Source organism: Podarcis liolepis (assembly GCF_965112155.1).
Source record: "Podarcis liolepis genome assembly, chromosome: 4".
NCBI classification, from domain to species: Eukaryota; Metazoa; Chordata; class Lepidosauria; order Squamata; family Lacertidae; genus Podarcis; species Podarcis liolepis.
In genome coordinates, this window is record NC_139558.1 from 53,821,485 (window position 1) to 53,845,312 (window position 23,828).

A 23,828-nucleotide genomic window follows, 5' to 3' on the forward strand; every position below is an offset into this window, starting at 1 on the left:
AGAGAATTACTTCTGAGTAGACATGTATATGACTGTACAACAAGTTTATACTGTGACTTTTTAATCAGTGTCTGATCTTTAGCTCCTGCACAGCAGTAGACAAGTCAAAGCCTTCATGAGGTGTCTCAAATATGCCTCTTGGGGTGAAGGGGGATTCATTAACATCTCTCAGCACTTAATGTGTAGTGGTATTTGCAGAACATAACTACCTGAACTCAGGTGAGTTAACAACAGGGAAGATGCATCCCAGTTGCCAAGGGAGGGCAAATTATGGAGATTTCAAGGACTAGAAATATGACAGAGGTAGGAAAAGTGCAGTAAAGGGGATGGAGAAACAGCACCTCTTCAGGACCCCAGGGATTCCTGTTGCTGGTGCCCAAAAACTCACTTGTCAATGACAGTTCTGACTTACTCATTGGCTAAATACACTGCCAGGTGGGAGAAGCCAGGTTGGCATGTTACCCAGAAATTGCTTAGAATGGTGTCTGTACATTTTGTAACATTATTTCTAGGAGGCCCAGAAACTTACTTAAAAACAACAACAACAACAACCCACAAGAGTCTGGGGCTGCAGCCTGAGGGGGACTGATGAAGGCCAACATGGGTCCCATGACACCTGCAGGGGCTGAGTTGGTGACCCACATTTAATGAGATAAAGTGAAGCTCAGAACTAAGCATACATACATAGATAAGTAGGATGATGCAGCTAAATCTCTATCATATCCAGCAAGTCAAACGTTTGCAGGTGCTTTGAATATTCAGTTAAACAGAATAATTTGATATTATTGTTCAGAAATAATGCACAAATTTAACTTGTCCATTCCAGCCCACCCCATCTCACACAGAACAAAGTGCCTGCAGTGAAGCACAAGTTGAACACAAAATGTATGACATAATTTTCCAGGTGCCCAACCGTATCATTTTTTAACTAATGCTAGCTTCATTTCTGACTCTCATGAGATCATAAAATACAGAATGCAAATACTTCTTTTGTGGTATTGAGCCCCCAAACCCACATATAACAGCCCAGTATATCTTCATTAACAAGAAACATTTCTATTGATTTTATTTGGCTATGATTCATATTACACATAACAAATATGTATGGTCACCTAAATGAATTATTGCAATTCAATTTGGAATGATTGCATAAGGCTATTGTATTATCTCTAGGATGCCCTAGTCTCTCGGTGTCAAAACTGTTTTTATTTAATGAAATAACATGGAAAAGTTAATCGGAATAGGTTAACCTCCATGGATCTCAAGGTCGGTGCATTCATCTCCTGCAAATGGGGATTTTTAAAAATTTGGGGAAAGAAGTCTAGATATTGGAAAAGCAATGAAAGGCTATGTAAGACTGTTATGAGCAGGATTACACTTTGTGACATTTCCATTCATAATCTAGAAGATCTAGAAGTTCTTCGAAAGAAAGAAATATTGTATAAGGTTATGTATAATAAAAAAAACACACCAGCAGTCTTAGCATGAATAACAATAAAGCCAGAAGTGGATGAACTATGGAAGGAAGTAGATGTCCACTTACTGGCCTGGTGGCACTTTCTGAACAGCTGTCTTGTCTGTAAGCTCTGACTGCCCATTAAGGCAAATGTAATCCACCAACTCATTCTCTGGGCTTCTGAGTGGTTACAGAAGTCTAAAAAGGGCCTGCTTTGTCTCATTATCAGAGCCTACCAGATCTCACTGTTATTAGAGCTATCATGTAGAATACTTTTGATATATAAATGGCATGGAAATTATTTAAATAAATAAAATTAACATAGCAAATGTTTGTCTGTTCCCACACGGTGTCAAAGAATTATCAGAAACTTAAGGTGAACAAAGCCTTCTATTATGTATGATTTCTAGGCTTTTTCAGTTCTTATAATATACACCAAAAATCAGGGCAAAAAAAATTATGGATATGATATGGCCCAATGATGTGGAAATTCTTGAACAAAGTTAGGTGTGATGTTGAGGACCCTTACCCAAATTTCCAAACAAAAAAAGCCTATACAAGAAGAGAACACTAATCTTGGGTCCCCCCCCTCCTCAGCTGACCCTTTCCTCACACCCCTCCCCGCTTTTGTATGCTACATTGTAAGTTTTCTGTATATTCTCTCGCTCCCTTGAATTCTGTGTAGATTTGTGATGGAAGTGTCTATGAGATGTGTTAACGTGCAGAAGAAGCTCGTGAACTATGCAGAGTAGATGCTAGATTAGGGATCTTTGTGAATATTATATTATTTGTACTGTGCCAGGCATGGCCAAACTTGGCCTTCCAGATGTTTTGTGACTACAATTCCCATCATCCCTGACCACTGGTCCTGTTAGCTAGGGATGATGGGAGTTGTAGTTCCCAAACATCTGGAGGGCCAAGTTTGGCCATGCCTGTACTATGCCTTTGCCAGGTATTGGGAATAATACTTAATAATATCCAATTATATCTCCCTCCCTCAGGTCATCCATTTGCCCAAGCATATTTTTGTGAGATTACTGTGTCCGTGTTCATTACTTGTCCCTATTACACTTGCTTTTTATAGAAGGATGTGGTCCATTGCACCACGATGGCATGTTCTAGAGCTGTCCCATCTTTGTCTCAAATCTTACAGTGCTACTTCTTCACCTACTTATGGAGATTTCTGCAACATAAATCTGTCCCATAGAGGTATAGGTTGCAGAATTGATTCTTCAGTACTTGGTAAATAACTTTAACTAAGCGGTTAGCTGTCTCTTTCCCACACAATAGATTGTGTCCATTGACCAAAAGGCCTGCCTGATTTCCAATTGCAGCCTTACAGGTTCAGCCTGTATTTATGCTAGGGAACAGTACTATTGTCACCGTTCAGCAAAGCAGGTCTGAGAAGAGATCATTAATATTTTAGAGAGCTAAACATAGAAATGACTCATGAGTGATAAATTGCTCCACCTGCATATGTATTAGGTCAATTACTTCTAAAGCAATCAAGATGTCCTAGTTTTAATAAAATTCCTTTCAGATTCTTGAATTCTCTTCTTCCTTTCATTTTCCTAAAAAAATAAATTAATCTAGATGATATGGTCTAATCTGCTAGCTGTTTGGGGTACACCACATCTTGTCTCAAGGAATCGAGGAAAGTGTAATTCTAATTACTGAGGTCAATGGAGCATTGTTACATTTCTCTCCCATTTCTCTGTTTTTAAAAAGTAAAATAAATCTAACAGAGTTACAATGGTCCAAGTGATTCACACCCTGTCAACAAATGCTTACCCATTCATTTCAATTGGGAAGGCTGCTCTATGTGCACCTTCCTTTGTGCCTGTAGAACTGCCTTCTCTGTTTAAGTGAATAGTGTAATGTGTTCGTGTTGATATGACTTCGACACAGGCACTAGAGCAGACATGTTGCTCTATAATGGTTATTCAATTGAATGCTTTCCAGGCAGTCATATAGTTGGGTCTTCATTCATGCAGTTTTCCAAACTATTTCTCTAACCCCGGTCATAGGTTAATAACAAAGGACAATGGGTTTCAAAAAATGGAAAACATAGATGTCTCTCCCCATCTCAGGGCAAATCTAAATGTATTAGAGAACTTTTCAGGGAGGATAAATTGTCTAATTAGTAAACATAATGCATAACCTGTGTTGGAGGATGCAGAGGCAGAAGTCTGACATGAATCCCTACATCTCAGAATGGGAGCATGATGGAGTTTTAATTATTCTGCAGTTAGAAGAGCTGATAAATGAAACTGTCCATCCCCAAAATATGCAGAGTATCTAACATGCAAACTGATCCTGAATTTCAAATCAATAGGGCTTAATATTTCACCAGCAATCATACATTTGAAAATCAATGCTGTCAAGTTTGGTAATGCTCTCCTGCAGAACAGATGTGTGGGAGACAAAGATACTAAAGGCAGTAGTCCAAGAATGAATGAAATCTCAGCAGTTCAAAAAGTTATTTATAAAATTCTATCACAGGGGAACTTCTACATTTACTTGAAAGATGAAGAACTAGATTAGAGTGTGTATGTTGTACCTTGAACCCAATGACACTGCCAGAATAGGTGCCCAATAACTAATCATCCCTTAAATATGAAGCTCCTTTGCGTGTATGAATGCAGTGTATGAATGCACTGGCATGTTGATAAAAACAGAGTCCCAACAAAAGGAGTTCACAGAAAACCATGCAGAAAACTGTCTGTCCAGAGCAAAATAGTTTCCACTTGTTAGAAGAGGTGGGTGGCTGTAGAAAGGCATGGGTGAGAAATGAAAAGTAGGCACCTAGCAATGGACCCAGATGGAGCCACTGGACAAGTGATGCTGTTGTCTAAAATGGGCAATGGCACATAGGGCCGTATTTTGCGTATGCAGCACCAGGGTGCAAAAAAATGCCCAGCACGCCCAAAGTGGTTTTTTTGGGGGGGCAGGCCAAAGTTGTTGAGCTTTTTTTTGGGGGGGGGCACACAACTCTCTCCCATGCCACTGTGGGAGGAGAGCATTTCCTGCAGAGGCTTGGGAGGCAAGTGTGAGCAGCGTGCATGCGCTGGGTGAGCCTGCCAATCCCAGGTGCGCAGGGGGGCGGGGCTGGCCAAGTGCCTCAGCGCCCACAGCAGAAAAGCCTGTGGCACTCTGACAGGCTCTGCTCCGCTCGGCAGCGGCTGTCGGCTGGCCTGGCTCTTCAATCCCCGGACTCCAAATCTCAGCCCCGGACTCTTGGCTTGGCGCCCCTGAGAGCCCAGTGCCCTAGAGCCTATGGGTAAGCCGGCCCTGATGGCACACTCACCAAAAGAAGGAGGAGGAGGAGGAGGGGAGGAGATAGTCTGAGACTGATGAGAACAATCACTAGGCACAGACAAAGCCACTGCTGCTGCATGCTGCATGTGTACATGGGGAAAGCCCACACCAGAAACCATGCAGAAAATTATTCTTGATTTTTTAAGAGATTGAGAAAAGAAACAAAAACCACTTCCCTCTCTCTCTCCTGCCACTCCAGCAATTCTTTCTTTCTTTGGCGATCACTCGTAGCCGAGTAAGATTGTCCTCCATAAACATGGTTTTAACAATGAGTCTATAAGTGACTGTGGAGGCCAGTTCTGGATCCACACGTCCTTCCACAGTGGGGACCTTGGTTTCTGGCAGAGCAAATAAATAGTCTCAGACATTAATTCTCGGAGGTGGAGGGGATCCATTGCACTCTTATAAAACAAACTCAAACCGAACAACAGTAGGAAGTCAATTTTCATGAGAAGCTAACGGAAAGGAGACTGCTTACCACAGTTGCTCTGAACATTTCCTATTAATAATAATAATAATAATAATAATAATAATAATAATAATAATAATAATAATAATATTGTTATCATCTCACCCTTCCCCCTAAGGTCTCAGGGTGGGTGACAATGATTAAAACACAATGTGAAAAACAGTTTAGAACAACTTACAGTCACAGAAATAAGGTGTGTCCTAAAAATACACATCTCAACTGTTCTCAGAGTGGTTTAACAGTCAACCCCTCTTCCTTGGGAACTCTGGGAATTGGAGCTATGAGAAAGGAATGGGGTCTCCTCACAATTTTCAGCACCCTTACCAAACCACAGTTCCCAAGATTCTTTGGAGTAAATCATAACGGTTTAATGTGGTATGATAGTGCCTTAAATGTATAGTGCAGGTGGGGCCTTTGTCTCCATTAAGCATAATTTATTACATGGCGGGGGCGGGGGGGGGGGGAGAACCAGCTTAGCACTGGTTTTAAATGATGCTCTGAGTGTTTCAGAGTGACTCTGAAGTCAGTAGATGAGTGCAAACCAATGGGAACAATAAATAAAAAGTGAAGTCACATGTATCTCAACTTTTAAAAATTCAAAATTAAAGGATGTGTGCAATTTGGAATCCCTTAGGTGCATATGTATAAAATAGAAAGAAACAGAGCTGGTTTGCACTATTTAATGCTTTTGTCCCTTTGCATTTAAGAGGATTAATTTTTTTTTTAAAAAAAGAGGATTTAAGCAGCACCAGTGTGTATTTAGGTTTCGCTTCAGCATGAATTTTCTTCCTCCAACGCCCCCCCCCCTCGTTGTGTCTGGGAAGGATCAAGTGGTGTTTGCATTCATATTTAAATTATCTTGCTAACCTGTTTTGATTCCAGTTTAAATCAACAGCTTTCGTGACAGTATTTAGCAAGATAAAGTGCCGTCTGGAACAGTTCTCTGTGGGATCGGTATAGAGGAAAAAGTGATACAGTATTAATCTTCATTTAGAAAATATGCAACACGGCACAAGCCTCAGTGGGCATTTCTCCTATTGATCTAGGCATTTCCTTTTCCACAGCAGTTACTGACCATGTCCTTTGCTGCTAACCCCAGTCGTTTGTGGCTAGAAAATGAAGACACCCAAGTGTGCTATTGTCAGACCCAATCCTCAGCTAGGCTGTAACTTGGGAATCTGCGAAGAAGGCTACGGCAGCAAAACTCTGACGCCTGGCTCCAAGAGCAGCTCTGATGCCGCCAGTCTGCAAGACGACAACATGAATCTCTGTGATCCCCAAATTGCAGCTGATTGATAGGAGGCCACTAATAAAATGTCGTATCATATTGATGGGGAAGGACCACAGTGCCAGTGATAAAGCGAGATCGGTCAATTCTGACAAACATGCATCATAGCCTTATTATTGACAGTGGGAGAGAGTATTGATTGAGCTGTCAGGCTGATCATATTACACAATTATGAGATTAGATTTACATTTTTAATTCTTTTAGGAGAAATTGGCCTGAGGCAATTACGGGAGAAATATATATATTAAGATGGATCCAGCTTCCAAACAGAGGAGGGGGAGAAGGGAAACTAGAAGCTTTTAGAAAGATGCATTCATTGTCACAGAAAAGTTTTACTCATAATAGCTGTGACAAGGAAACAATGAACAACAAAAGCAAAGGAGATTTAAAAGACTGGATCAGCAAAAGCTAAGGGCATACCCACAGGATGTTATTTTGGTGGGGGTGGGGAAGAGGAGACTCTGCTACATTGATATGGGCGTATTCAAAGGTGTGGAGGTCAGTATGTGTCTGAACTAGCTGTTCACATTTTATCATGATCTCTCTGAGTTTGTGGTTTTTTTGGGTGGGTGGGTGTGGGGGGGTATCATGAGGATTTGGCATGGTTAGTACAGAGCATACGGATATCCCACATCCCACTGTGACATATTATTTTTAGACAAGCTTTCTGCTCTTTCTAAAATAATAATAATAATAATAATAATAATAATAATAATAATAATAATAAAGTTAAAATAGTATAAAATAAGGGGGGGGGGAGTTTTCTGCATTTTCTGTCCTAAGCAATGTCATCCATTCATTTTGTCTTCAGAAAGACTTTCTAACTTAGCTTCTCTGCAGCGGTACCAGTGAGCATCTGCTATGGAGTTCCTGCATGTTCAAGAGGATTATGTGGCACACTCCTATCTTACGTGCTGCTGGTCAGACCTGTTCTTCCTTTTTATAGTCCACAAGAACTCACTGACTGTGCATCCCAAAACACACCACCCATCCCTGTTTTAAAATACAGCTACTGATTCACACTTGCATGCATGAAAGAGTTAACGTGAGCTCATGTTACCAGAGTGTGTGTGGCTTAGCCAGCTCTCAGCAGCCTCTGTCCCCACCCTCTTGTCAATCTTTTTCTCTTTGTGCTTCCTGGAATAAGAAGGAGCCATGTGGCTTGGCTCCCAACTCAACAAATATTACAAGTGAACTGAATTTCTCTACAGCCTGCATCTTTGCTATCCCAAAAATTGTGTGATGCTTTTTGTAAGGGAACCAAATACTTTTCTTTTTTAAGTCATTAGGAACCTTTTTTTCATCCTTATTGGAAACTTGTTTGCTTCTGGAAACTCTGTGAGCAAAACATTCACTTATTTGCAAAGCTAAGTGTCTATGATTTATACTAGCCTATGTATTTTCATGGGGAACATTTGTTTAAAGGTGGATGAGGGCAGATGCAAATCTAATCAAGTTTTAATGTACTTGGAGCAATCACCATTGTGCTAACTCTGCTATGAGAGAGTAAGGACCTCTCTCCCAAACCTGTCTCTCCAACAAAAACATCTCTACTGCTGCACGTGGCAGAGAAAATAGATGAACCAGGTTTCCCACCTGCCATAATTGTTTCTCCCCCCCCTCTACCGAAGAGTACCTGATAAGTATTCAAGGAACTCCAGGGTTTCCTACAACATAGTCTGTAAACTGTGTTCTGGAATCATCAGGACTTACTTGCAGATTTCTGTCACTCTGGCATGATGGATCATGTGGACTTTGTGTGTGTGTAGCTTGGAGGGAGATTTGGTGCATTATGTCTTCATATAAAAGAAGTCCCATGTTGTATAAGTCCTTGCTGAAGCTGCCATTTGGCACATGTACAGTGGTACCTCAGGTTAAGAACTTAATTCGTTCCGGACGTCTGTTCTTAACCTGAAATTGTTCTTAACCTGAGGTACCACTTTAGCTAATGGGGCCTCCCGTTGCCGCCACGCTGCTGCCACATGATTTCCATTCTCATCCTGAAGTAAAGTTCTTAACCTGAGGTACTATTTCTGGGTTAGCAGAAGCGTTTGTAACCCGAGATACCACTGTATTTGTTTCAGGCCCCATTCATTGTGGAAACTGGGTCTTCCTTGTCACGCCAGCGGTGTTTAACTCATGTGAGAAAGGCATGATTTGTAGCAGTAAGCCATGGACGCCCCTTTTCAAACACAACACATCCAGTCTGCAACTTCATGGGAACTATATATGTGTGCCACCCCTAGCTGATTTGGGATGTCATGAAAGCATGGCAAATTGTTATTTAATTTCATATTATTGTATTTTTACTACCAAGGAGTGGGAGAGGCACTTGTGGGATTTTCTGCCTCAGGCCCCAAAATAACTTGGCCAGCCTTAGTACTCCACACCTTGACTTAGTTGTGAGTATGTGGCAGCAAAATGTCTTTGCCTTGCCTGCTGGCAAAACCCAGATAAAGGCCAACAAGGGAATACCGTAATTAAAACTTGGGCAGGTTCAAGTTGGAGGAGTTTGGACTCAAGTGTCCAGAACATTTTGAAGTTTTATTGGTGAAAAGCAGTACCTTTAATTGTGCCCAGAAAGAGCAAGTGCTGTTGTTTCAAGACTGGTGTGTTTTGCTTCACTTGGTTGGTCCCAGCTAGTAAGCTCATTGCTGCATGATGATGAAAGACAGGTCAGTAAGTAATGAGAAAGGATTATGAATGGTATATAACTTATACATATACAACTACAGTTAATTTTCTGTTTCAAAATTTGTATAAAACCCTGTTTAACATTAAATCTTAAATACTGACAAAATGTCTTTGATGAGTGCTGCCCCTCTTAATCTCCACTGGAAATTAATTTGCTGGCAATTAGCGTGTCTTTACTATACACTTAGACTCTTGTTCATCTGCACTGCAGGAAGAAGGATGGCGTTTTATTACTTTTTAATATAAATTATTTATGACTCAGGCCATGAGACACTCATTTCCTGCTTTCCCCCACTATGAAGATTGGCTAAAATTCAATTAATGTATGTGTTTGTGTGGTGGGTTTTTTTATTTGAGATTAGGAGTGTGAGAACATAAGTGTTCTTTTATTAATTAGTTTTTGCCATCAATGTGATTCATATAATCACTTGTAGGGTTGTTGTTGTTGTTGTTGTTTTTACGTGTCCATTTTGCAATACATGTCAAAACAATCCAATCTATTTATTGTGTACGTGTTTGCCTGCATATAGATGACTTCCCAAGGAAACAGTTGACAGGGAGACATCCTCGTTCTGGAACATTCTGCACTGCTAGGTCAGGATCTGATGCTGCGACTGCACCAGCTTTCCTTATCAAATTTCTTTTTCCTTTTTTTGCAGTCTATTTGCAAAGAACAGCACAGGACAGAATTTCAAATTTTAATGGATTCATACAGAACTCCTCAGCCACATGTTGATCTACAATACGTATCCTGTCATTCATTTTCTCTCAGTCGTCCATGTTCACCATGATGTCCTTCACTTAACATAATGTGAAACTGCTTCAGTAAAAGGAGGTTTGCAGGCTCTGCTGTCATAACCAGAGTATTTGCTTTATTGATTTTCTATTGCTGAGCTCTCCTTACCCCCCTTCAGCCCCCCTCCCAATTCTATCCTAAAATACAGGGAAGAGATTAATGCAACAGTCTTTTAATAATATTAAGTTTCCCCAAATCAATACTTCTGGTCATATTACACTATAGGTTTCTACATACCAGTTGCTATATGGGAAGGTAGTAATCAATACAGAGCTTATGTATCTACATATATATTGTCCATGACCAGCATAATGGAGCAAAGATTAGCATCAGCATGCTTCCTTATAATTAGCAATTTCTGGAGTTTTTTTCAGTGAACAGAAAGTGCTTATCATTTTGATCTTTGGTTTTTCCAAATGACAATTCTAATTTATGTGAAATGTTATTTGTTTACTTAAAGACACTAATAAACAGCTCCTAGATGAACTGTTAGTCCTCTCCTCCATGAATTCATCTAATCCTCTATTAAAACCATCTAGGTTGGTGGTGGTTGGAATATGTAGGGGGCTGACGTGGCTTCGGCCCCCTCAAATTTTGTTGGAAAGGAGCTGGGCCCACTCCATTTTGAGGGGGCCCACCACACACCATGTGTCACAGTTTCTATGGCTAGCTCTTCGGGGTAACCTGGTGCCTCTGGCTGGTGGTCATCACTGCTTCCTGTGGAAATATTGGAAATTGTGGGTAGGAAGGTGGAAATATCTAAATTAATGGTTCTTATTAGCCTGAGTAACACCGGGTTAAAAACAAAAGAGGAATGTAAATGGGTAAAATTGATGGTAACTGCAGGCAGACATGTTATAGGGAGTAATTGGAAAAATTCAGAAGAGCTAGGGGTGAATAAATGGAGGAAAAAAATTAATAATATTATAATTTTAGAATATCTAACTGTGAAGATACACAGAATGAAAGGATTTAAGGTCAGTGAGAAAGAGGAGGATTGCTTTGAGAAGATATTGAATTATTTGGGTAGATTTGAACAATTTGGGGTAATTAAAATGTTAAAAGTTAAATAAACCTTGTGGAGCAAGGAGTGTTAATGTATATAGAATTGTACATATGGTCGATTTGAATATGTTATTATTGATTATGTATACTCTATGTATCAGCTGCCTGGGGGGGGGGTTCACTGTTGGGTTTGGTGATAAAAAATAAAGAATTTTTTTTAAAAATACCACTGCTTCCTGTGGGACCAAGTGCCATAGTTTAACTATGTGGTGTGTGAAGAAGTACTTTTTTATCTGTCCTGTGTCTTCCAACATTCAAATTCATTGGATGTCCATGGATTCTAGTGTTATGAGAGAGGAAGAAATCTTTTTTATCTATCCACTCTCTTCATGCCATGCATAAATAACTACCGTACGTAATAAAATTACACGTTAACATTGCACATTTTTATTTACTCTTTCACACAAGTTTTTTTAGCCCACAGGCATCTGGTTGGTCCTTGTGAGAACAGGCTGCTGGATTAGATGAGCCCTTGGTCTGATCCCGCAGCTCCCTCCTTATTTTATGAAGGAGAGCTGTGTTTCAGGACTTTCACATTACAGTGCCAACCCTAACTGAATTTCTCCTTCATCCCTACAAAGGGCCAAACCAAATGTGATGCAATTCCATAAAAGCAATGAACGTGTGTGTGTGTGTGTGTGTGTGTGTGTGTGTGTAAATCGCCACCACTGAGACTCCCGAGCAGGATCAGGACTATTGAATCAAAAGGCATCATTGCTGAAATTTCACAAGATAAGAACCTATTTAAATGTAATTGATTCAATGCTCAAAAGCCGAAGAGTTTATCAATTTAAAAGTCTTTAATTGGTTGTCAGTCCTATCTGTAATGTAATATAACTTCAGGAAATCTTGGTTACAGGGGCTACTTTTACTGTGTTGCTTTTGCTGTTATAGAACAATTTGCAGCGTGTACACAAGTGAACTTTTCTCCCTGTCTAGTCCAGAAATGCACTGCTTCCCAAAATGAACAATTAACGTTTGAGAAAAGTCTGAAAAATGTCTATTCTTTTGACCTTTCTAAGGTTTGTCATTTGGTTGACATACCCATTACCTCAAAAATCAAATGTGTTTGTCTAAACATTATTTCGATGTTTCATTTGGGCACCAAAGGTCAGACAGCTGACCACTAACTCGCTGACAGTGATCAATTCAGTCTCCAATCTTGTCACTTTCACTGTTTATTCTGCTATCCATCTCCTCTTTTCCAGCCACTCCAGCCACTTTCTGCTGTTGAGGCGCTTTTAAACCTTACAATAATCCAATTTAGAATTGATCAATGGGAATGTATGGTCAGTAAGCAAAATGACAAAGTCTGCAAATAACCACCAACCACAATCTGGTGTTATTTTCCATAAGGCTGAATGCAAACTTGAAGCACACAACAGCCAACAAGATTTGCCCATATGGATTAGTGAGTCTTGGTGTCAAAACAAACAGTGATCATGCTTCCTTTTTAGAGATCTCTGCTTGGAGACTGATATTTATCCGTATTTCAGAAGTCAAAACTTTGCTGCTTATCCAAATTGCTGATTGCACCAGTGCGAAGACTACATTTCATGAGGTGCTTATCACAATTTTCACAATGGGATTTCAGAATAAAGATTCTTGAAGAATTCAACCTCTGTTGATAAGGATTGCCAAAAAATTCCAAGTACAATAGAAATGTAGTCTGTCCAACTTCTATTGATATTGTGTATTATTATTATTTAAATCTAAGATGACTTGAGAGTGTTTTGCCCTGAAAGGGGGCATATACATTTTAGAAATAAATAAATAACTTTAAATACACTAGGTGGAAATGGCCTACTATCATTGCTGCGAATGCACCAGGTACTTTGGGTGAAACAGGTACTGGGCGTCTTCTCAAAAATGCCCAGACTCATTAAAAAAGAAAACATTTTTTGAGAAACAACATGGCAAATAAAGCCATTTATAGCAGCATTAGCTAACATTACATAGTTTCTGGAAACTGTAGCTGCAATAAGTAATCCAGAGCATAAAAGGCTTAAAGGGCAGAGTTACATTTCTCTTTATTTCTTACTCTCTGACTCTGAGCTTTCACCAGAGGCCTGTCCTAGCAGCTCCCCAGCAGTGCCACTGTCTGCATTCGTGTCTTGGCCTCAGTAAGACCAAAATGTGTCTACAGTTGGGGCTTTGAGGCCAGAAATAGCAGTCAAGCCCTTTGAAGTTTAAACACTTCTAGGAAGTATTCCTCTTTGATGTCAAAATCCCAAAAGGTGCACAGGAAGAGACATGAAAGGCATCATACTTGAGGAGGTGGAGAATGGGGAGGGGAGGAAATGGAGGGCGGTAGTGCTTGATTTGTAAAGGAAGAGGGTCTGCAGCCTACCTAACCGAGTCATGCTTTCTTAGCTCGGAGACTAAGTTGGTCAGGATGGAGGCTAGAGGACTGTGTGTGTGTAGAAAGTTGCCTGTGGCAAAAAGGTGACATTTGTATTTGCTGCTCTGCACACTTTAGCCCTGGCCCAGTCCAGACCCTCCAAGTGTCCCAATTTTCCAGGGACAGTCCCAGGTTTAAAGAAACTGTCCTGGTTTCTAATTTGATCCCAGAATGTCCTGCTTTCCCTTAGGGTAAAGGTAAAGAGGACCCCTGACCATTAGGTCCAGTCGTGACCGACTCTGGGGTTGCATCGCTCATCTCGCTTTATTGGCCGAGGGAGCCGGCGTACATCTTCTGGGTCATGTGGCCAGCATGATTAAGCCGCTTCTGGCGAACCAGAACAGCACATGGAAATGCCATTTACCTTTCCGCTGGAGCGGTACCTATTTATCTACTTGCACTTTGACATGCTTTCGAACTGCTAGGTTGGAAGGAGCAGGGACCGGGCAACGGGAGCTCACCCCGTCACGGGGATTCGAACCGCTGACCTTCTGATCGGCAAGCCCTAAGCTCTGTGGTTTAACCCACAGCGCCACCCGCAGACATCCCTATTTTCATCAGAGAAATGTTGGAGGCTGTTGAGTTATACAACCCCAGAGCCAAGGAGATAAGTAACTATACAACATTTAGAAGACTTTTGGAGGCAGCCCTGTATAGGGAAGTTTTTGAATGTTTGTTGGAAGCTGCCCCGAGTGGCTGGGGAAACCCAGTCAGATGGGCGGGTAATAAATAATAAAATGATGATGATGGAATAGGACATCCCTATTTTCATCAGAGAAATGTTGGAGGGTACTGCATATTGCCCTTGGAAGCCACCCCACGAAGAATGGGGGAAATTTCTCCATCCTTTAAAGGTATTCGCAAATACTCTGAATTGTTCTTAAAAGCAGATTGGTTGCCAGGGCAGTAGGTAAGAAAAGCATGCCAACTCTCTCTTCACTTGATACCTCCAGATGTTCTGCACTTCCATCATCCCTGACCACTGGCCATGCTGCCTGGGTGCACCAGGCAAGGGGTAGGCTAGTCTAAATCCATGGCAGGGAAAGTGAGTCAAATAGCAGTGTGCCGGCATTTGGGAGCTCTGTAAAAACTGCTCCCTGGCACTGCCCAAATCTAATGCAGATATGCCCTCTTAAAAACCACTATCCCTACACTAATCCTGTGTTCATAAATATCTACCCTCAATTGTTTTCACATCTATCTTGGCAATTCAGTGGACATTATAAAGATGATATCCATGCTCAGCAGTTTGGTTTCCCTCTGATAGTCTGTTCAATACTTTTATAGAATGTAATTAAACCATATCAGTTCCCTGTCAGGAAACTGATGATCTTTTAATTATTTCAAGATAAGTGAATGCTTAAACATTTCTCTTCAAAGGCTACAGAATGCATTTGGAATGAATTATTTGTTAAAACGTGTTCATTTCTTTGTGGCTGCCACCATAACATTTGGTTTGAAATGCTCAAATCGTTGTTACATACTGCTGAGATAGCAGCTGAGAAAGGTACATTTTATTATAGATTGGATGCTCCAAATATTGAAATCATATAGGAAAATTATCGTTTCCTGGTTATTTAATGTATTGACTTTGCTAGAGCAAGTGGTTTCTGAACCACTTGTGCTGAAATTATCATATAATGAGTGCAGGGCTTGTGTTTATGTGCACCTTATAATGTGTATGAGCACATGCACATGCACAATAAGCATGCTTTCAATTGTGCATATCATGCAGACTTGGGTACTGGCACTGGCTATGATTCCCTGCCTCACACCCAAGAAGATGCAAAGATGTCTTCTCCATTGCATAACTGTGAAGCAGCCATTAGACAACAGCAGCATTTGACAGCCTGTACTTTATGTATATTGAGACAGATTTTACAGAAACCCACTGATGTTTCAGGAGTTCTGTACAGAAGAAAGGGAGGCCATATGCACGAGGCCACATTAAAATAGCATCACCTAAAATATTGATTTTCTGCATCTTCCCCCCCCTGACAAATAGGTAACTGCAAAATTAAAGGATAAATTGGTTCTGTGCTAATAACTAATTGTATTAAGAGGGAAAGGGTATTTTTCCCACCTCCAATTCTGCATAAGTACCAACCACTTAATCTTTAGCTGGTCTTTGGATTGCCATAATTAATTCACAAAATAGTGATGGCTTTGCTGCAAAGTACTCTGAATTTGATTTATTAATGTAAATATGAAACAAAAAGCTCTTTACTTTGGAGGTAACTTAATTCCCCTTATGACTCACTCTGCTACAATGTACACTAAGCTGATTGTTAAAAATTATTCTTAAAACAAATGATCAAAACTTCCTTAAATGTTTCTATTCCAGTTTTTGATTGAAATGACTTTATTGTCAAGGGCACATTCACATCCTGATACATACATTCCCAGTGTGTTTGAAATGTAAATGCAGATAAAGGCTGCTGCAAAGTTATTGACATCAATCATGAAAATGATTTATCATCTGAAGGAAGTTACATAAAGGACAGAAGAATCCAAGCAAAGCTTCAGAATTTATTTCCTGAAAAGACAGGTGAAAAGGCTCAACTTTATCCAATAATCACCTCCTATGACTGGTTCCAGCAGCATTTCTCCCTAAGTGTAAACCTGACAGGCTTGATTGCAGTTGCTACAGGATAGGTGAAAGAAATTCTGCACATGATCAGGAGCACTCTTTTTAAAACAACATGCCACATGCATCAGAGCATAGCTGTGGCAGTAAGCTTCTGGGACTTAATGAACCTTGGTTCAGATTCAGTCATGCAGAGGGATTATTTTAATAGTTCAGGTGTTCTAATGATAATACTTTGTAGCATTTCAGTGTGTTGCCAAAAGCACTAACTTGACATATGTTATTTCAGTACTTACAACAATCCTGTAAAGCAGGTAGGGTGTGTGTGTGTGTGTGTGTGTGTGTGTGTGTGAGAGAGAGAGAGAGAGAGAGAGAGAGAGAGAGAGAGAGAGAGAGAAGCAGATTAGTACAGTGTGATAATGGTGGTAGATCAAGCTGCTGTTAATCACCTAAGAGCAATGGCAAGTCCAAAGGTTGGCAACCCTGCTTAAACATTATGCTACATTAGCTCTTACAAAGTCACATCAAAGTGTAAACAGACAATAGGGTCCGCTTCATCAGATGCATGAAATGTTGGCTTAAAGTAATTTAGTATAATATTTCATGCTTTTGATGAAGTGGATGCTAGTCCACAGAAACAGATGCTTCAATGAAGTTGTTAGTCTTCCAGGTGCCACAAGGTGTTTATTCTGAAGCAGACTAGCACAGCCAGCTAGCCCTCTGGACATGTCTAAGTATGCACATTTGTAATATGGGAATAGGTAAGCCTATGCCCCTCTCTTTTTTCAAAAGACTGATAACATTAGAGCTCTGATTTCTACATCCTCTTACAGATGGGTTATTTGTCACCCAAATGAGGCCACCCAGTTACTTCACAGGTGAACATATATAAATTCTGGGGTCCATAATGAATGGACCAAGCTGGTGTGCCATGCTGACGCTGTCCTGTTTAGATTAAACAGATAGTAGATAGGAAGAACTTGCAGCCGACAAAGCAAGTTGGAGAGACCACTTTGCAATCTTACAGTGCCACAGTAGGAGAATATGCAGCCAGTGTTAAGGAATTTTGAAAACCCATTTATTTCAACAAGAGAAATTTAAGGAAGCACTTAAATCCTAACCTGAAGAGTTCAGAAAGCCCTTTGCAGCAGGAAAAATGGCTTTCTTCCATAATTCTGAATGTCCATGCTTTTATTAATGTTTTTTGAGTATACCTTTTCTGGTTTAATTTCCTGTAGGCTTTAAATAACAATGAATCAAGCAAAGGCCTTCAACTTTAGATCCTTTCTGAGCTGACAGCTGCCTGGTTTTGGCATATTTTAAATTGGTGTTAACTTTCCTTGAATTTACTGCCTTCTTTTTACTTTTACTCTTTTTATCATTTTTATCATTGATTTGGTATTAACATATTCATGGTGGCTTTATTCTTTGGAGAATGATTTCTCCCAATGACACCTTGCATTGGATTTTAACTTGGTTATAAGATTCAGTACAATGAAGTACTCATTAATGGTCTTAGGCTGATAGTTCATTTAGACTGCTGCATGCACTCCACTGCTGCAAGTGGAGAGTAGTTCCAGGGATGCAGCACTTACCCAGGTTTGGTGTCCTTTGGAAGTAAGACACCCGAGTGTTATTGGGGTTTTGCAATATTGAAGTATTCACAAATACAGGTTGGGCACAGGTGGAGGCATACTTACCTGCACTGCTCCCCACACCAGATCTCCAGAGGGATCCCAATATCCCAGCATCCCAATGTGCCCCCAAAGCTCCATGTGTCTCAGTGTAACTTCCTTTGTGTGTGTGTGTTCCCCCCGCCTCCAAACCAGTATTTTCTCACACATAGACATCTTGATTAAATTATCCCCACCATAAATGGGGACAGGAAAAACACACTCTTTCCCTCAAATTGCTCTCACCTTCCAGAGCAGATTCCACATTTTTCGTAACTCGCTGAGGACCATTTTGCTGAAATTCCCCTAATAGAGGATATATTTGCCAATCTCCAGCAGTCTATTAAGCCCCTCTTATCCAAAACTTAATCTTATGAGCTGATGTCCTAGAGCATCACTACCCAAATAGTCAATAGTGGGTGGTGGGACAGGACTGCATACCTGGCCTTCTGTCACTACTATCAGTGTGAAATACTGGGAGGCTAAGAAGGAGGAGCAAGGCAGTGGGGAGATCAGTGTGGTGCAAACACACCAGCAGAGGTGCCAACTGCTAGGGCCCAGCACTCCCCCCCCCCAGTTCAGAATAATCAGGCTACCTACTTGCTACCCTCACCTGATTTAGCCAACCAGTCCAAGCCATTTACCTGGGGTGTGGCTGCTGTCACATGCAGACAACGTCTAGGAGCCACAGGTGAGAGCTGAGTGCAGGGTATGACCCAAAGGTGGACAAGCTACCCAGAAAGAGCATTATGTGTCCCTCACCAGATATATTACCCCTCCCCTAACATGCCTAACACACACCATGTACATAATATGTGTATATGTATAAAATCTCATGTTAGCATTGCATGCCTGGGTGAGCTTCTTGAAAGCAAAAAAAGGTGTTTTTTTTAAAGAAGCATTGAAAATAACACAATAAAAGTAGCTGCCTGATGTTATTGGGGGGTACCAAAGAGTATGTGCTACCATGTAAATAATATATATCTAATGTATATATTTAGATATGAGCTGAGAAGCTTTCTCAGTTCCTTGTGGAATCATATCCACAACAATAGAAAAGGTATATTTTGTGCCTGTATTTCTTCTCTTGGCCTTTTGGTGTCATTCTGAGATTAGTATGAAGAGCACAGGGCCACATACTTCTCTCCCTCCCCCGAAACCCTAGCCTCTGGATGAATAATGAATTTCTCAACTAAATATCTTACAAATAAGGGGGGGAAATACACGGGATAAAGTTAGTTTTGAAGTTCACTTGTAAAGCAATTAAACTGGAGTCATTTTATTGCATGTTTTGCAACCTCTGTTTTCAAAACTAGGATCAGGTTGTACTCAGCCCTGAATGAAGGACATAATATGATAAAGAGCATAAATCACATTTCTAAAAAACATCAAAGTAAGGAACATGCATGTTTGTGAGGATCAGAATCTGGAAAGCAGCTTAGCATGTGGTGTGTAAGAAAATGAATAGGGAATATGTGACAGCACCCTGAGACAGCTCCTACCACAATTTACTTTGCTAATCTAAAAGATATTGTATACTTATTATTTTTTCCCAAGCAGGAAATTTGTTTCACTGCTTGTCTTTATGTGAGAATGGCCAATTGAAAGCAGAATCCTAAATATAGGGTTTCCGGTGCCAATTCTGGATCCATAATTTAGGCTGCAACCCTCCTTGATGGTGCCGGGTGGTTAATATTCTGTACATAAATGATTTTGTTCTGCGAACAAACCAGATACCTCCAGGTATAGGGTAGTATATAAATTCAAATAGATAGATAGATAGATAGATAAATAGATAGATAGATAGATAGATAGATAGATGATAGATAGTTTAGAATCTCCAAAGGTTTCCATCTAGGCAGAAATTAACACCACAGAAGCTATAAGACTAAGCTATAAATCATAAGGTACAGGAATATAAGTGACTTTGAATTGTTTGCTTTGTGCATTCTGGGATTCCTCTGTAACAAGGAGGGCTAGAACTTTAATTTTGATAAGAGCGGAACCACTCAACCCCACTCCCTCTCAGCCCAGAATGCCCAGTCAGGGTTCTCTGCTAGGGACTTCTGCCTGCCTGTATGTTCTGTGGCCAGTCACCTTAGCCAGGAGAGCTGAGCAGAGGGGAAACTCTGCTCATTCCGGGCACTTCCGGGTCAGCGCCATCGGTGAATGGCGGAGTTCCTCCGATCGGAGGAACTAGCTCCGTGAAAACTGGGTCTTCCCGCCGCGGCGAAGGCGGGGACCCGCTAGAAATCCCAGGTGGAGGAAGCCTGGGAACGTGGGGTTCGGCAGGGCACCAGAAGCGCCCCCCTACTCACCAGGAACCCCTTTTTCGGGCGCCGGATTGAAGCGGGGTGAGCGGCGCGGTGCTGCGAACTGATTGCTACTTTCACGGAGTGAAGCCGCACAGCCATTGCCGGAGAGCGCTGACTTTTTCCTGTGGACAATTGGATTTAAAACAAGTACCCGTGAGTAGAAACGGAAAATTGGATCAAGAAATATCTTAATTTGGCATCGAAGCGGGAAGGTTCAAAACAGGAAGTCCGCCTTCCGCTTTTTGTATATAGACTAAAGCAAAAACTTCGTAAGCTAAAGCCTGAAAAGCTGTCAAAAAAGTCTAAATTTCCTTCATTCAGAACTACTGCAACCCCCTTGGAAGCGGGTGAAAAGGGGGGGGTTTGTTTAACCCCTGCAGGAGAGGGAGCGAGAAGGATGAGTTTCCACCGTCTCTAACCTGGGAACGGGGTGTCAGAGACAGAAATTGTAGGTTCATTGACTGTGAATGGAACATTTTGACAGATAGTTAAAGAAGAGAAACAAGCTGATTCCAATGTTGCCTTTTGCATCTTAAAGAAACAAAATATCTGAAAAACGAAAGTAAATTTCCTTTGTTGGACTTGCCTTTAAAAAAAAAAATGGATACAAATAGAAATTGTGTCCTCTAGAGGGAGCTTGTTAAATTGTTGCAGCAGTATACTTGAGGACTCAACAGCTGTGAGATTAAGACCGTGGGAACAGTCTTTTCTGACCTTGCCTAAAGATGAGCTGGGAGGAAGATTGGGTGCTTGCTTTATGCAAGACAAGTGCCCTGTTGGAACAGATGCATGAGAAGATGGACTTGATGAATGAAAAAATGGATTTGACTGTTGTGGTTAATAACTGTGGACAAACAGGGAACATTGATACAGAAATTATTCAGGGACCAACTCATGAATCAGTACTGACTGGGCAAGAACAGAAGATAATGGAGGAGGATGCGGTTGCACCTCAAATAATACAAATGGAGAGACCCGAGGCCCTACAGGAGCATAAGCCTCAGTCATTGAAGATTGAAGTTGGAATGGGCCAGGGGGAATCTGGTGTTGAGGAGGTTCCTAACTTTGGAGAGACCTTGAAATATGTTTTAAAATATTTTTTGGATTTTATCGAGGGGAGTGGGACTTTGGGGAATGGGTGGGTTTGATGAAGGGAGATGGAGACAATTCTGGGTTGGAACCCCCCAGAGAACTACTCCTCAATAAGAAAGGAAAGGAATTAAGAAAGAGACCAACAAAAGACAAGGAAAAGGGCAAGTATAAACAACAAGAAGAAGAAATGCAGAAGGGACATGGAAGAGACTTAAGGGCCTCGGACATAAGGCTTCCAGGTTGATGGACTAGATGTATTGGACAGTAAGGACTGACACGATCCGAGACCAGGAAGATGAGACGTTGGATGAAGATTGGAAGAAAATTTATAAAGGAAACTTTTTATTTAGGGAATTGGCTAAAAATTAATGAATATTAGGGGAAATGTTGGAATGAAACTATATGACTCTAGCAGAAATGATATCAGGAGTTATGTATATTTGAAAACTAAGATTTAAGCTTTAAGGTATTTTAGGGTAAGATAAGGTTAAATAAATTAAGGCAATTTGAATAACAGAATATGGGGAAAGATGGTAAGGATTTGCTGAGCTAATTATAAAGTTAAACTGTCAAGATAAATTTTTCAACAAAAATTTAGAAAGATGGAAAGAATTTGCTGAAATAATTAATTAAACTAGAATACAAAAAGGGAGGTGTGAGGAGGTCAATGAAACAAGCAAATGGAAGTTATAGATATGTAATTTGCGATCTATGTTGTTTTCTTTTTTCTTGTGTTTTCCATTTTTTTTTGTTGTATTGTTGTTTTCACTTTTTTCTCTTTCTATGTATTACAGTGTTGTTTTTAATTTTTCTTTTTTCTTTATAACTTTGAAACTACTAATAAATATTATTATTTTTTTAAAAAAAGGAAACTGCTCATTCCAAGCCCCGCCTCTACCAGCAATTTAACACAGACCTTTCAAAACACACCTTTGGTTCTGTTGCTGCTTAGGATTACCTACTCTGAGTGCCTGCTCTTAGTGTTCTGTATTTTGTCACCTTCTCTAGACACCTTTTCTGGTTTGATCATTTGTACTTTATTTGTTGGGAATATGGTGGTAGTAACAACAACAACAACAACAACAACAACAACAACAACAACAACAACAACAACTTATTTATACCCTGCCCATCGGGTTTCCCCAGCCACTCTGGGCGGCTGCCAACAGATTAAAAACAGAATAAAACATTGCACATTAAAAACTTCCCTAAACAGGGCTGCCTTCAGTCAGTTAGTTGTTTATTTCCTTGACATCTGATGGGAGGGTGTTCCACAGGGTGGATGCCACCACCGAGAAGGCCCTCTGTCTGGTTCCCTGTAACATCACTTCTCGCAATGGACCTCAGTGTCCGGGCAGAATGATGGGGTGGAGACGCTCCTTTGGGTATACTGGGCCGAGGCTGTTTAGGGCTTTAAAGGTCAATTGTGCTCGGAAACATACTGGGAGCCAATGTAGGTCTTTTATGTTTTCAACTCCTCTGTGATATAGATAGATATTATATTGAAATGAAGTTAGAAAGCGAGGGACAAAACTGAAATGGCATTACAATGTATGAATGCAGACAAAGTTCAAACCTAACCTTGCCTTCTATTAGGCAGTGGGGTTAGCGCACAACTTTAGTCTGTAGGTTTCTATGCGCTGAGCTGTTCGATTGAAGTGCTTTAAAGTTTTGTTATTTTTGCTGTTTCTTAGATACTGAGCTTTTACAAGCTGTAAAAGTGGGAAAAAATGGTAATGAAATGGCATGCTCTGTTGGCCCACAGTCACACTTTTTTCTTTCTTTTTTTTTTTACTGAAACCCATTTTGTTTGCTGTGTTGCTCATGGATGTATCACCATCTACTTAATGTTGTTGATAAGTTGAAGTGGCTGAAAGGTGTTTCAGAAACCACATGTTTGGAAGTTCACTAAGAAGGAATTCCACATGCCTGCCAGCAATGAATTATCTCCTCCTTAAGGAGGAAGCTGATGGAAAAAAATATGATTTAAATTACTACAGATAGCTCTGTAGATTAATATGTGAGTACATACCGGTACTTGGCTCTTTCCACTATTCCTTCTAGCATATTTTTATTGCTTTTCCATTTTTTTACAAATAAACATAATCTTAACAATTAACTTTATATACTGCTCTACTGAGCATCGACTTCCCTCCTTCCTGCTTCATGGTTTCCCAATTTAAATTTTTTCTTCCTAGCATTTGTTATTCTTCCCTTTTACACTATCCCTTTCTAGTCTCTTAACTTTCAATAACAGTAAAAGGGTACAAATCTTATCATTACAAGTTTTCTTACAACCCTGCTAGTGTTGTTAATTGCTTACAATGTTTTTTCAAATATAATATAAATTTACTCCAGTCCTTTTGGAATGCTTGATCCTGTTGGTTTGGGATCTTCCTGGTCAATTTCGCCAACTGTACATAGTCCATAATTTTCGTCTGCCACTCTTCTTGTTGTTTCCATTTCTGGGCTAAAAGAGTCCTTGCCGCCATATCAACTATTCCTTCTAGAACTTGGTTTTTGGACCTTCATCATCATGGAGGAGAGTGTTGAGGCACCAATGAGGCCAAATATGTGCTCTAGATTACATTGACTCTACACCCTAGAACAGGGGTAGCCAACATGGTGCCCTTTGGCTATTGTTGGGATCTGGCTCCCATTAGCTCCAGCCAGT